Raw genomic sequence first — 15194 nt, forward strand, 5'->3', positions numbered from 1 at the left:
ATTGGTTTCCTTTCACTTATGTAATGAAATATCTCCACAGCAATACCATACTGATGTGTGTCCACAGGTATTTTTAATGGAAATGAGAAATATGTTTATTGTAGCATTTTACTATTCATCAATGCAGTTTGTAGCCTTCGAAAAGCTTGTTTACAGTTATCAGCCATTAACAGAGTGGCAATTTTCTTTAGCAACTGACCGAGGCATGATGTGTTTTGAGTCAAACCTTCAATATGGCGTCAGGAAACTAGACCCAGAAAACCTTCAAATGATTTCAATTTTGCTAAGTCTGGTGTAATCTGTTTCTTGTTGAATATGTGACCAAAATGAATTTACTTCTTGATGAAATCAGATTTCCTTACTCAGAAACTGAGAATGCTCCTCGTTGGAACATACAATAGTCAGTATCTCCTAAACAGTTTGCTGATTCATGAGCTGAGGAAGCACTGCACAGTATGTTCTTCTCTCTTTGGTGGTTCATTCACAGATTCATCATTAAGAGTATCCTGTGTTGAGTGGTACTTAAGTAAATAAATTAGTGAAGTAGAAATTAGAATATAAATGAAAAACTTGGTTTAGTTTAGAGTGTTACATACTGGCATTCAGCGGGCAGAACAGCAGAACAGAAGAGACAATGACCATGAAGTCAGCAAGTTCCACATAAACGGCCGCTGTCGATTCAGCCGTCAGGGCATCGCCCGACCGGCTCACATGTTTCTCAGTTGTCACATGTGAGCAAAGGCCCTCGCCTACATTCCAAGAGCCAATGACCGACGTTAAGAAGATTCTTCGAGAAGCTTTTCAACGTGACAGAAGAGGCAATGACCGGCTCACGTGTTTCTCAGTTGTCACATGTGAGCAAAGGCCCTCGCCTACATTCCAAGAGCCAACGACCGACGTTAAGAAGATTCTTCGAGAAACTTTTCAACGTGACAGAAGAGGCAATGACCGTGAAGACGTTCACCTCCAGTAAACTGAAGTTGAATAAATACGCGAGACGCAGTGGACCCGATATACGAAGACTGAGACGGAGACAGAGAGGAGAGACGAAGAAGTGAAGAAGCGTAGCAGTAGTTTTCAGTCAGTTTCGGTGCTGAAGACCGTCATGAAAGAAGAGACTGCATCATGCACAGATGCACCAAGTCTACCGCTGTAATGGAATAGCAAGCAGCAGACTCGGCGCCAGAAGACAGAAGTTAAAAGGTATTTGAAGTCCGACCTTTATGTACCCGGGTGACTCGTGAAGATGGGAAGGAGACGGCCTCACATCAGCAGTCACCTGTGAGCTGGGATGAAGACCTGACAGCCGAAGACTGGCAAGCGGGAGTCCGTGGTTCGAGTCCGCGACACTGGCCTTCCCCCCGCCGCGCTGCTCCGCTGGCTGGCTGACGCACAACACACGCGGCCGCTTAGAGAAGAGAAACACTGGGACGCCACACCCAAGGTATCATCCGATGCAAGACTTCGCTCGCAATAATTAAACCGGCCACCTCACGCTGCGCGTCTCCAGTCAGCTGGGCGAGACGGCGACACGAGATACACACCGCTATGCGTAATCAGACGCCGCTGCTGCCGCAGCAGAAGGCTACGCAAACGACACAGCTGCCGTTCTCCGAACCAAAACATCCAGTAAGATACAGTTGTACGAAACTTTCAATAAAAGTTATCTTATGTAAAAATGCTGTTTCATTCTATCTCATACCCCAGCCAAGGAAGAACCCACCCTGCCCACATGTTGTTAAGAGAGAAACGTTAATTTATTTAATATTTTCACCCTGACAGAATGCTTTAGAATGCTCATCCTGACAATTGACAGCATCAAAAGAGAAAACCCAGTTACATTTAGTAGCAGAAGTGCTACATTGAGTATCAGAACTGTTACACCTGAGTGCTTCTATACAGAATGTTAGGACCAGGCTGGTCATATAGGGTGAACAAAATTGTCAGTGTAATATACTTCACTACATGGCAACACTCACTTAAGATATGTTTCGTGGGAATTGATGCCATAGGTTTTATACCACCATGTAAGCTGTTGTAAATGTCTTTTGATACCTGATGATGGTGTAAGGACTGAAACTGGTCCTAACTATTTATCATCAACTTTTGGTGGTGAACTATGTCAGTGTTCACTATGTTCCCTAAATACATTGAAAATGGTAAGACTGACTAGTGCATAGGTCTCAAAGATAATGGTTTTTCCAATCTTCCGCAACCTATCCTCCTTTGAAAGGTGGTGCTACAACAGAATGCTGAACATTATACAGATCAAGAAATTAATGAGGAGGTGCTGAATCAACCTGGCTCAGTACAGAGCAGTGTGGACAGATGCACCAAATCAGAAAAAGGCCTTTTACACGAAACTGTAACCAAACATTCAAGTTTGCTTATAAAACAAATCTAACAAGTTATTTACTTATGGCATAATTTTCTGTGGCACATAAAGCTGGGGTGTGTACAAACATACCTGTGTATTGAATCTGAAGACAGAATTCCTGCAATGTGACTCGAAAATACAAAAGAAGCAATAAGATAATCCAGTTTGGCGCCTCTGTAAAATGGAGATTTTCGCTGTATTAGTTGCAACTAATAAACAATTATAGCTTCAAATGATTTTGTTTAATAAAAACTTGATGCGGTTTTTTTTTTAATATTCAGTATACGGTAACCATCTATATTAAGTTAGATATACCTGCTTTTGATGATGAGATGAGGACATCATTTGATGAGATGAGAGCATATGAGGAAATGAAGCTGTACTGGTGTGATATCTATGAGCCACCACTGCAATCATAGGTTAGATTTGCATCCAAGTTTGGAATTTACATTAAAGTTTTCCTAATGTTTTTGTTTGACCAGCAACTGGACAGTATTCAGTGCAAGCTACCATTGCATTTCTTTGCTCTTTAATTAAACTGTTTTTGTTGAGGTCTTGGTCTGGGGCAGATTTTATTCGGGATAACAATATATTGAATTTTGTGCAGTCACTTAATGTACCGAGAAGCCAGCTGTCTCTATGACTTGTTTTGTGTAGTTACAGTGTCTTTTCTGAAGTAAATTTCGTAAGTTTCAATATTTTGAGGCAGACGTAAACTTAGCCAGATACACTCAAAGTGGCTGAAGCTTGCATTTTGTTTGGTGAAGCGAAAATGGCAGGATAAAGTGGAAGACTTTTTTGTATGATATCTTTCTACAGATCAATGAAAGCCAAAGGAAGCCTTCATAGTGAAAAAAGGAAAAAGAATAATATTTCTAGGCCACAAGTGTGTGTTTATTTGAATAAGTTAAAAAGTAAAGTTGTACAGCACTGATGGCTGGGAGGCCCTGAAGGACAGGTTCAGCCACCCAATTTTCTGTCCTTTGCAGAAAATGATACATTTCCTTCGTGAACTGTGAGAATTGTATGTTTAAGTGTATCTGATAAATGTAGGTGTCTGTAATGGATGTGTGTAGCGTGGTGTCATGTTTCCATTGGATGATGATGAGCACATGGAGAGGGTGAAACTTGTTGCTGGCACATAGTGTGTTCCTCCTGAATAGCACTGAGGGGCTACGGAGCTTAACATCCCCATCCACAGGACAAATCACCATCAACAATGTCACATGCCTTTACGTCATGAGTCACTGCAGAGAGTGTTTGGAATTTAATTCAACACATTCTACATCCACAGCTACATACATACAAACAAACTTACTCCGCAAGCAACGGTATGGTGTATGGCAGATGGTACCGTGTACTGTGGCTAATCATTTCTTTTCCTTTTCCACTCACAAATGGATCAAGGAAAAAACAAACGACAATTCCTCTTAGAATGCCATCTACCCTCCAGGGTTTCCCACTTAACTTCACAAAGTATATCTGTAATATGTGTGTTCATCAGAGCTACCGATAACAAATCTAGCAGCGTGCCTCTGAATTGCTTCAATGTTTTCCTTTGATCAGACCTAGTGAGCATCCCAAACATTCAAGCAGTACTCAAGAATAGGTTGCAGAAGCGTTCTATATGTGATATTCTTTGTAGATGAGCAACACTTTACCAAAACTCTTCCAATAAACTGATGTTGACCATTCACCTTTCCTACTATCATCCTTACATGCTGGTTCCATTTCATATCACTTTGCAATATTACGCCAAGACATTTAATCGATGTGACTACGTCAAGCAGCACACCACTTCTAAAGTATTCCAATATTACAGGATTGTTTTTCCTACTCATCTTCATTAACTTACATTTTTCTACATTGGCACACAGACTGGTGATCAGGAAATTTATGCCACTACCCCAACCCCCCCCCCCCACTCCACCCCTTCGTGTTGCCATAAAGTCAAACAGAAGGGAAGGAGCCAACAGCACATGGCATACCCAGGCAGTTATCCAACTTGCCACACCTGACACTGCTTAACTTTGGCGATCTGTTGGGATCTAGTATGTTCAACAAATCAGATCTGGTGGCTAGTGCTTATTTTGATAAATGAATTATCAAGATTCAGCTTAATTTCTGCCACTGTTCTTCTTTGTAGTAATAACAGTATGTGAACAGTAGTGTCTTTAGTACATCAAAGTAATTTGTGTTGCATGTAGGGTAATGAAATCATAGTTATTCTGTTACTTAGAACTAAAAAACAATAATTTGGCACTTAACTGCAATTTCAAAATGTATAAAATTCATCATAATGCCATATCATGATTTTAATCTTTCAAATCCCCTACAGACAGATGTCTCAAACAAATCATAAGTGTCATTACTTCACCAATAAAAAACCTTAATATTGTTACTATAGGAAATTGCACTACGATGGAATCATTTTTATTGAATGCCTGGTCATCATCTTTCTCCTTGTCTATTCCTTCATTTGCATTTGACTCAAGCTGTTATACATCACTGTTACATGTTTTTTGCAGATCACAGCATAGGGGCCACTTGTTTTCAGCATTGTCACTATCACTATCACTTTCATTTAAATTTGTGACAAAGGTATCTTTTCCTGGAGTTAATGCCCGTGCTTTCCTTGGCATGGCATTCCTCTTGCATCATTAGAGCTAACCTGTTTCAACTAAATTTCAAAGGCTGCTATCCAGGAAACTTATGGTGAGTCAGTGGATGTGTATCTGTTTCTTCTAGAATCTGTGAAATGACTATCGAGGTAGAAAGGAAAAATTTCTGATTTGCTAAATACAGACATAACATTAGATTCAGAAATGAAAGCTATCTTTTCACAAGTTTCTTTCGACAACCTAGTAAATCTGGATTTTGCTGCCACCCTTCTATTCTTACTTTTCAATTCTAGTACATTTCTCCAGGCAAGTTTTAGAAATCTAAAAAAGGCCACACAAATGAGTAGAGTTAGGTGGTAGAAGCAGAAATTGAATGCCATGTTCCTGGCACAGTTTAATCATGTTACGTGACAGATGATTTGAGAGATTGTCATCTATAATCACTTGCAGTCCCTCTAAATGCTGGACATACGGCAAGACAGTTTTAATAAACCATGATTCAGACATTGATATGTCAAATGAACCATTTTTATTCCTATTACATCCTGTACCAATTAAACCTCCCCTTCAATCTAAGCATTTTAGAGATGTTTGGCCCTGTAAACTCTGTAAAATTGGAGGCCTATGCCATTTGCAGCCACAGCTATCATTCTTTTCACTATTACTTTCACTTGTCCATGATCATCATAAAAATCATTCACTCACTGTTTCTTGGATAACTGCTGCCCTTGCCCTCTTTACATTTTCACTTCCTCTAACCGTTAGTGCCTAATTTCTTTTCGGAAAACATTTTAACACTCAGTCAGGTTGAGTGTCAGGAAATCTTTTTCCAGTCCGCCTTGCCCCATTATGAGGTGCTTGTACAGTGTTCGTAACATCATCATATCTTAAAGAAAACGCCCATTTTGTGCACCACAATACTCCTTCAACCAGATTTCTTTTCCTCACTATTGGTTAACACTGGTTGACAACTTATTTTGTATTTGTATCTGTTTTGAATTAGCTTTTTTAATGTTGTTTAAGTAATTTTTATTGTTTTCGAGCTTTGTGAATGCTTAATTTTCCTAATTTGACAGCCTTCACATCATTTAGAAGAAATTCTGGGTTGCAGGTGAATCTCCAGTTTGGTCCTCGAACTTTCTTGTATTTTTGTATGATTGGATTCACACTACAAAAATGCGTTTTTGTAACTGGACACACAAAGTGTCTAAGTTATATTAACAATGAAAAAAAAAAAAAAAGAAACAGTAGCACTTGAAATGTTCAGATGCAAGTAAAATTATTACAACTTACTAATAACATGCTGGAAGTACTTAAAGCCATCAGAAGTTTTCATAGGTATGTATTCATTTCGTGAGTGCAGCACACATATTACGCATTTGTTGTCAATGCCATCCGTTGGTACCACAAGTTCCAACACACCATTGTTATATTCATATCAGTCAAAAATTCACAACCGTGGTCAATTGCCGTATTCTTGTTAAGATGCTATGCTCAGATATCCAAATGTTGAAAGTAAGTAAATGTCGAATTTGCACCACGAGATTGAATTAACCTCATTTTACAGTACATATTGTTGCAAAAGGAAATTGTTGCTTTTTTACATTTGATTGTGGTAAATGTTCAAAATCTTTGCTTTAAGCATTATTCTCCAATTTTTTCTTGCATAACATTTTTTTCAAAATGCTTCTGCAGCTGGCCTGTTTCACACAACTGGTCCTTTATTAATACCATAAACTGAGAAAACAGTTGTTACCTCACTACATCCTCCCCTTTCCCCCCAATCGTTCGGTTTCTTTTGCCTCAAAAGAGCCAGGAAATTATTTTTGAAATGATAGGCTCTCTAGAGCAACCTTAAGCAAAATGTTGGAGCTCTACCAATGATAATAAGTTTGAACTATTTTTCCATTTTAAATTCTGAAGTTGACTTTATTTCCCCTGCCCTGCAGCAGATTACTGGTCATTTGAGGTTTACTGTTCAATTCATTGTTAAACACTTTCCTAAAATCCATTTTATCCAAAGAAATGATCTCTCATTCCTTTCCAAGAAAAAGAACAGATCTGGGAGGTTCAAGGACAACCCATCTATTAAGAACTGATCTGGACTTGGTCACGTTAATAAAAAAAACCCAGAAAAATTTTTTTTTGTTATTAGTGAACAATGTTGAATACTTGCTATAGATCTCAACACTGTAATTCAGTTTATAGTTTGCTACATATACTAAATGAGTCTGACAATAACCACACTTATGTAACAATATGAGAGAAGGAAAGTTGCCACTCACCATATAGCGGAGATGCTGAGCCGCGATAGGCACAATAAAAAGATTCACAGTCATAGCTTTCGGCCATTAAGGCCTTTGTCAGCAGTAGACACACATACACACACGAACACAGACACTCACACAAACTGTAGTTTCAGCTCTCTAAGACTGCAGATGTGTGTGCAAGTTGCACTTTGCACTTGTGTGTGTGTGTGTGTGTGTGTGTATACTGCTGACAAAGGCACAAACCAATTCAAAGATGATTCACGGTATGATCCCATAGTTTTCTCAGAGCAAGTAATGGTGTGCATTATGGTATTCAGCTGAATTGTTGATTCTGTTTTATGCACAATAGTTCAACAATCGACTCAGCTGTCTGCTTCAGATGTGTACTCACTGACTGGACTCCAACCAGACTGTGAAGTATTGTCACTGTTGTGCCACTATTTATAGTGAACTTAGACTCCCAGTGCCTGCTATATCCTGTGATGCTCATTTGTTTTTCTAAGTCTGCACTGTTATTCTCTGAAACCTGCTTTCCCCAGCATTTCAGAAAAATGATGACGTAATACAGAAAGAATATTGTGAGGAGATAGAGGATAAGCTGGTGAAAAAGGGAAGAAAACAATTACGGATGGGTAAAAATGTACTGGCAGAAAGTATAAATGAAATTAATGAACTGCAACTAAAACAAGAAAGCAATGGACCATAAGTGGCTTAAATAGAATCTGTAATAATAATAAAAATAAAATAATAATAATAATCATGATGATGATGATGATGATGATGATGATGATAAATCAAGACCCTAAAAGAATGTGCAGAGAAGGTTAGCCTGAAAATCACCTTTGAGAAGACTGAATTCATGAGTTTCAAGTAAGATACTCCAAAACTTTAAAAAATTATGGTGAAATTTACAGAGTCAAATGCTTTAAGCATTTCAGTGAAATTATTCAACAACAGGATTTGAAAAAATAGCACAAAAAACAGATTGCAGAAAATCAAAAAAGCGTCCGGACTTGTTTCAAATTTGTCTAACAAAAAAGTCTGTCAAAAGGCACTAAAATCATACACTACAACACAGTAATCAAGCCGGCAGTCATATACACATGTGAAACATACTAGAAAAATGCTGGGATGACAATACACACAAGATGGATACAGACTGCAAGACAACAGACAAAGTACCAAACATTGAAATTGACATCAGAAAGAGACGAATGAAATTCTATGGACAGCTAGACAGATTACTTGGAAACAGACTTAGTAAATGTCTATTGGATATGTGACATCACTTAAAAATATCAGTACCCAGAGTAACTGAAGTTAAGGGATTTGACAAAAGCAAAAATTGGTGTAACAAACACATCAGACAGGAATACATTCAGAAGCAAAATTGATAAATGAAAGTTTACTCCAGAGACAGGACCAAAACCATACCGACCAAAGTGGACCGAAGAAAGAAAGAAAGGCCTTCAGGGAGAAAATGAAGAAATATTAGGAAAATAAGAAGACCCTAAGAAAGATTGAGTATTCATCTGCTTATTGTTCTCCAGTGGGGACATTCAATACTACTAATACTACTACTACTACTACTACTATTAAAATAGACTGGCAATAATGATAACTGTTGGTGTAGAATTCATCTGTATTGATAGAAGCAGCTGCTAACTGCAAATGTAGTAATCAGTTCATTCTACATCCATAAATGTTCTCCTTCTTAATGCAATCTTCTATATATTATGAATGACTACCTTAACCAAATTCACAACGCAGGATTCTTGTCTTCATTTCACTCCTGGTTGTTTAGTTGTGAAATGTTGCTTGCCCACTAGATGTCTAAGTGGAATCTTTCCCTTCATTCCTTTTAATTATATGCTTGAGAAGGCAGGCTCCACATCATTTATCTCAGAGGCTGGAGGTATTAATCATGACTTAGTTGTAAGAACATCATAGCATTTAGCTGGAATGGTTTAGATCAAAACTCATATCAGTGCTGCCAAGTATTCACGAGGTGTTGCCCAAAATATCTGAGAATTTCATTGTACCAGACAAACCAGTAGCAGTATTTCACCTGTAGATATCTCAAGATACACGTCTTAGCTTCTGTGGCACAAAGTTTGGTCATCTTTGGCACATGCCTTTGTGAGTTGTAGAGGTGTGTGTCAGGCCTTTTTCAGTGCTATTGTGAAATGGATAGCATGAAGGACAGAGGCATTGGGTGAGAGTGAAATTAGTCAAGCAAGAGCATTTGTGTGGTTCCAGCACTTCAGGGAAGGCTGAGAATCTGTGGAAAATGACAAACATGTTTGTCGACGGTCAATATGACAACACTGGAAATGGTCAATTCACAATGTTTGTAACAGACTTGGGCTGTCTACAGTATGTGTCAATGAATTCCAGCCATTGAACTGAACATGAGACAAATTGCAGCGAAGTTTGTCCCTCGCCTTCTCAGCATCCATCAACGAAACTGTATCTGAAGTCATAACAGTTGATGAATCTTGGGTCTACAGTTGTGACCCTGAAATGAAGCAACGAGTACCACAGTGGAAAATGCCATCTCCTCCATGGCTGGAAAAAGCTTGTCAAGTTCTTTAGCAACATGAAGTCAATGCTGAACTTTCTTTCGATATTTGGGGAATAGTACAAAAGGAGTTAAAACCTGGTCAGACTTAACGGGCAGTTTTACTGCAAGGTTTTGTAGTGACTGATGGAAAATGTTCAACACAAAAAACCAGAGATGTAGAAAAAAAGAGACTGGTTGGCGCACCATGACATTGCACCCACACACAGCTTGCTCATTGTGAAGGAATGCCTGGCCAAAAACAGCATGGCAGTGCTGCCCCCATCTTCTCTACTCACCAAACCTAGCGCGTACAACTTCTACCTGTTCCTGAAGATGAAAATCACGTTGAAAGGGCGACATGTTGACTCAGCTGAAAACATCCAATTGGAATCACAATGGGTCCTGAACATCCTTCACCCTGCGCACTTCCAGAAGTGCTTGCAAAAATGGGACCAACCCTGGAATTGTTGCTTAAATATCCACAATGACTACTTTGAAAGTCACAGTGGACATTAGTACAAAATTGTTAAAGCTTTCATGGCCACTGTTGGCTTCTGTAGAGGGTTCTTTAGCCAATGTTTGTGTGTTGATTCTACTGAGGTTTGCTGGCATTGTCAGAGCTTCACCCTCAATTGCTGGTGGTGGACCGGAGTCAAGCTCATGGCTGCAGGTTATATGTACATGGTGCGCCAATGCCCAAGGGCTCTTGTGTGATCATTTCTGATGTGGTTCTCCCTTTGCTACCTGCAATGGCCATTTGCTGCAGCACGGGAACTCAACAGCCATTCACCTTGACACCTTCTTCTTTCTTGCTGACAATATTCTCATCTTTGTGTATTTCTACAGCTTCTCTGAACAGGCGGTTGTGATAGAAGTTCTTGCTGTAGAGAAGAGCGATGTCGGCAAATTTTACTATGTGGTCGCTCACACACAGCGTGTGCTCTGCCACGAATGATTTTTGTCCATCCATCCCACCTTGCAATGTCACTTATATTCTGTGATCCCAGTGTGGACTGAGCATCCAGTCATTCCAACATAAACTTTTTCGCATGTACTTGGTATCTAGTATATTCACGAGTTCCTTTCCTTCTTTGCTGATATGAGACGCTCTTTGATCTTCTTTGTCTGTTTATAAACAGTCTTAATGCCGTGTTTGCCCAATATATGACCAATTCTGTCCATCACTTGGGAACGTATGGCATAAAGGCCATACCTGCATTTCATTTCCGATGTGTCACTTCATTGAATGTTTGACACTGTGACACTTTTTACGTACTTGGTGGAGTACCCATTGCTCCTCAGAACGCTTTCCAGGTGTTGGATCTCTTGTTTGAGGCTGCTGCGGCTCACATTAAAAGTGTGTTAATCATGCCTCTTTTGTGGCTCAGGTGTTGATTTGACAGTTCATTCAAGTATTGGGCCGTGTGTGTCAAGTTTTGATACATGCTGTGTCCTAGGTTTTCACCATCCCTTGTGACTATCACATCTAGAAAGGATAGCTGTTTGTCCTTCTCTACCTCCATGGTAAATTTTATGTTGGGCTGGAGGTTGTTCAAGTGTATTAGGGAGTCGCGGAGCTGTTTCTCACCACAGCTCCACACCTTGAAGCAGGGCCAGCGCAAGTCCAAGTGCCACCCAGTGCGAACTGCTAAATTTTTTTAATACAAAACGTTTGTGGAATTTTATTTAAACAAATCTGTAGGAAATGTCAGCAATCAATCACAATTTTTGTTTTTACTTTTCAGATCTATCTAGGTTTCGGTCACTGAATGGCCAGTCTCAAAGCTTTTGATATGTGCTTACATCTAAACCGTCTTGTTGACAGTTAGGTTCAGCACGACAGTATAGATGTAAACATAACTCAAAGCATTGAGAATAGCCACAATGTGCCCGAAATTGATGTAATCTGGAAAATAAAAACAAAAATTGCGATTGATGGGTGACATTCTCTACAGACTTGTACAAAACAGTTGCTTGGCACCAGCTCAAAAATGGAGTCAAACCTGATTGAAGAAATCTAGCTAATTTTAATAAACCTTGGGAGTTTACAAAAATGTTCAAATGTGTGTGAAATCTTATCAATGGTTGTGAACAGATAATGAATTCAATGGAAAACAAAATATATTTACAATAACTATTTAATGTTAACCAAATAAAGAAACAACACAGTAAATAACCAAACACTGACCATAATATAAAAATTTTAAAAACTCTTTCACACCATCTGTGTAATTTAAGTCATCTGCAAGCTCATGCTCAATTGATATTGTTGCCAAGATCATTCAAACAAGTTTGGCTCATCGTTGATCGGAGGTATGTCTTTATCAATTTCAGTTTTGAGAAACTCCACTCGCAGTTCTCACTGGGAGTGTTAAGAGAATTCTCAGAGCAATGTTAACATTAGGGCGAAAATTATGTCTTCCTATAAACTTCAGAGTCTCTTTTGGACCTATTCCAGGTTTCAACAATGTTGAAAGCACTTTTAGTTCTTCCCTCAACTCCAGTGCACCAATGTCGCTCGACTCATGATCTTGCAAAATCGCTATGAGATTACACTTTGTGTCCAGGCTGTCAGGAGGTGCATTCTTCAGCTCGCTGATGTCATAGAGAAAATCAAAATAATCACAATGAGATTTCAGTTGATTGAATCTCTCATCCAAAGATGTGGTTACTATATCTAAAAGATAACAGTAGAATTCAATCTTGTAACGTTTTGTTGGGTCATCTATTGTCTCATCCCTTCCTTCATAGGTAAAGTGTATTGGCTTCTAACTTTGTTGCCGGGAAACACTTACCTGTGGTAACGTTAGATCTTCTAGCTCTAATTCTGTAGCCAATTCTTTGCAATCCGTCTAGAAAGACACAAACTTTTCTTCTGTTCTGCAGGTCTCAAAATATGCTTTTGTTTTCTCAAGCACTTCCACGGCCTCAGAAACATTTATGTCAACGGTCTGGAGGGTTGTACCAGATTACCAGAGAAGTGAGAAAGGTGTAATTTTTTATTTGATTCACAAGTGACATTGCTTCGTGAGTGGTAATGCCATCGAATTCTTCTGATATCTGAACCAGTGCATCATAAACGCCTCCAATTTGAAACCTCAGGGGAGTAAGTGCATTGATGCGACTTTCCTATCTAGTATCGCTCAGTGGCTTCTGCAACAGGTTAGGCAGATATTCTTCAAGACTTCTTCTCATCCTCCATTCGATGTTGGGATGTCATACAAGCTTTTCACTATCAAAAACATGGAAACAGCATATTTAGAAGACATAGGGGCATCGTTTACAACAAGATTCAATGAGTGACTGCTACATGGTACATAAAATGCTCTCTTGTTCATATCTGAAATTCTTTTCTGGAGACCAGACTTCTTTCCTTTCATGTTTGCTCCATTGCCATATCCTTGCCCTCTCATATTACACAATAGGACTTTTTTATCTTCCAAGAACTTGAGTATGACCTGCGTCAAAGTGGAGCTTGAAGAATCGGGCACTGGAAGAAATCCCAGGAAATGCTCCCGAATTCGGACATCGTGTACCCCGTCAAGTCTTGTCTCCTGGATGAAACGTACCACAACTGTTATCTGCTCAGCACAACTGTCATCTGCTCAGCTTTTGAAATATCTGGTGTGCAGTCCAGAATTATACTGTAATAATTTGCAGATTTCATCATTAATAGAATGTTGTTGGTTATAGATGATCCAATAAGATGAATTATTTCATTCTGTGTTTCTTTTCCAAGATAATGATGATCCTTGTTCTGTGCAGGTGCTCCATCATCACAGCATCGAACTTTCCGAATGATTCAAGAAGTTTCCATTGTCAGGCTGAAAGAGTGTATCTGTACTTCCTCTCAGAGACAGACATTGCTGACCCAGGAAATGAATTATTGTTATTAAGTGCTCAAGAACATTTTTCCAATGTACGCTCTCAGTATTCAGAAGCCTTTGATGATGGGCGTCGACAGCTCATGACTTTTTCAGTCCCTCGGAAAACATGCTCTACTTTTTATGTGAATTCAAATGCTTGGTAGACTTCCTGTGACTTTCGAGATATGAAATAAGGTGCAGCCAGTCGCTTATACCATTCTTTGCAATTTTTACTGTACATGACGAAAAAAGTTTGCAACAAAAGCAGAACACAGCATCCTTGCTCTTTGAGTACACCAACCAATGTCTGTCTGCTTCTTCTAAATTCTTCAAAGAATAGCTGTAGTGCACAGGGCTGAAACGCTGGTTGTCCACATTTTTAGGACATTCTTCAGCTTCCTTAATGCGCTCGGGAGGACCTCACATGACCAAAGTCGTTTGGCAGTAGGTAATAATTTCCGGCCATCTTCTGGGATCTGAGTAAATTATGTATTCCAGTTTAGGCTCACCTAGAATCCCTTCCCTGTTGGTGAGTACCTCGGCTGATGTTCCTCCGGTATTTTCCGAATCGGGTCGCCTAATTTCAGTTCTGCCAGATGTTTCAATCTCGGAGCTTTCGTCACAAAGCAGGTCTTGAGTCCAGATGAGGTCTGTTGAACATGTTGTGGATGGTCCACCATCAGCATTGCTACTGTATGCGGTGGTCGCAGTACTGTGTTCGTCAACTTTCTGCTCATGTCCTGAAGATAAAGCTGTAGCTGCAGTACCTCCACTAGTTTCTGTACTTTCAGGATCTATTTTTCCACCCTCGCCGCTGCTAGGTCGTACTCTCCTTGGCTTGAAATATCGTTGTAGTGCATCCTTTTCCTTCTTATCGTCATCTTCCTTCAGCACCCGTCTTTTCTTATATTCACTGCCAGACAGTCTTTTTCTACCGTTGGACATGTTTCGATCCAGCCTGTAAAGAACAATTATGTGAAACTAACTGTTGATGTCAGTGTACTAACTTTATTTGTGACACACTTCGCAGACAATTTCCTGATATTACACTGCACGTAAACGGAAAATTATATTACTGCAGAATACACTATTCAGGAGATGAAGTCATAAGAATTGAATTGTGTGAAATTGAATTTCAGGCCAAATTTCTCTACAGACACAGGTGAAACGGTCAAAGAGTGGGGCAGAAGACAATGGAGAGAGGAAGAATAAGCGAGTAACATAATAATGCAATAAATACACACCTGGGCATCGATGGGTACTAATACTAGTTGAAATAGGTTAAACTAGTGCCCAAGAAGAAGAAGAAGAAGAAGAAGAAGAAGCAGAAGCAAGAAGCTCACAATAAGTATGTGACCGACTATATGGATAAATGTATTATCAGGCAGAAATTTCTATGGCATTATGAACAATAGAAAGAAATACGAACTTTCTGAAAACTGCACAACTTTTGACAAACAGAAGTGAGCTACAAAGCTAGCAAGGAAACCCTTAGAA

This window comes from Schistocerca serialis, chromosome 1, assembly GCF_023864345.2.
Source record: "Schistocerca serialis cubense isolate TAMUIC-IGC-003099 chromosome 1, iqSchSeri2.2, whole genome shotgun sequence".
Lineage (NCBI taxonomy): Eukaryota > Metazoa > Arthropoda > Insecta > Orthoptera > Acrididae > Schistocerca > Schistocerca serialis.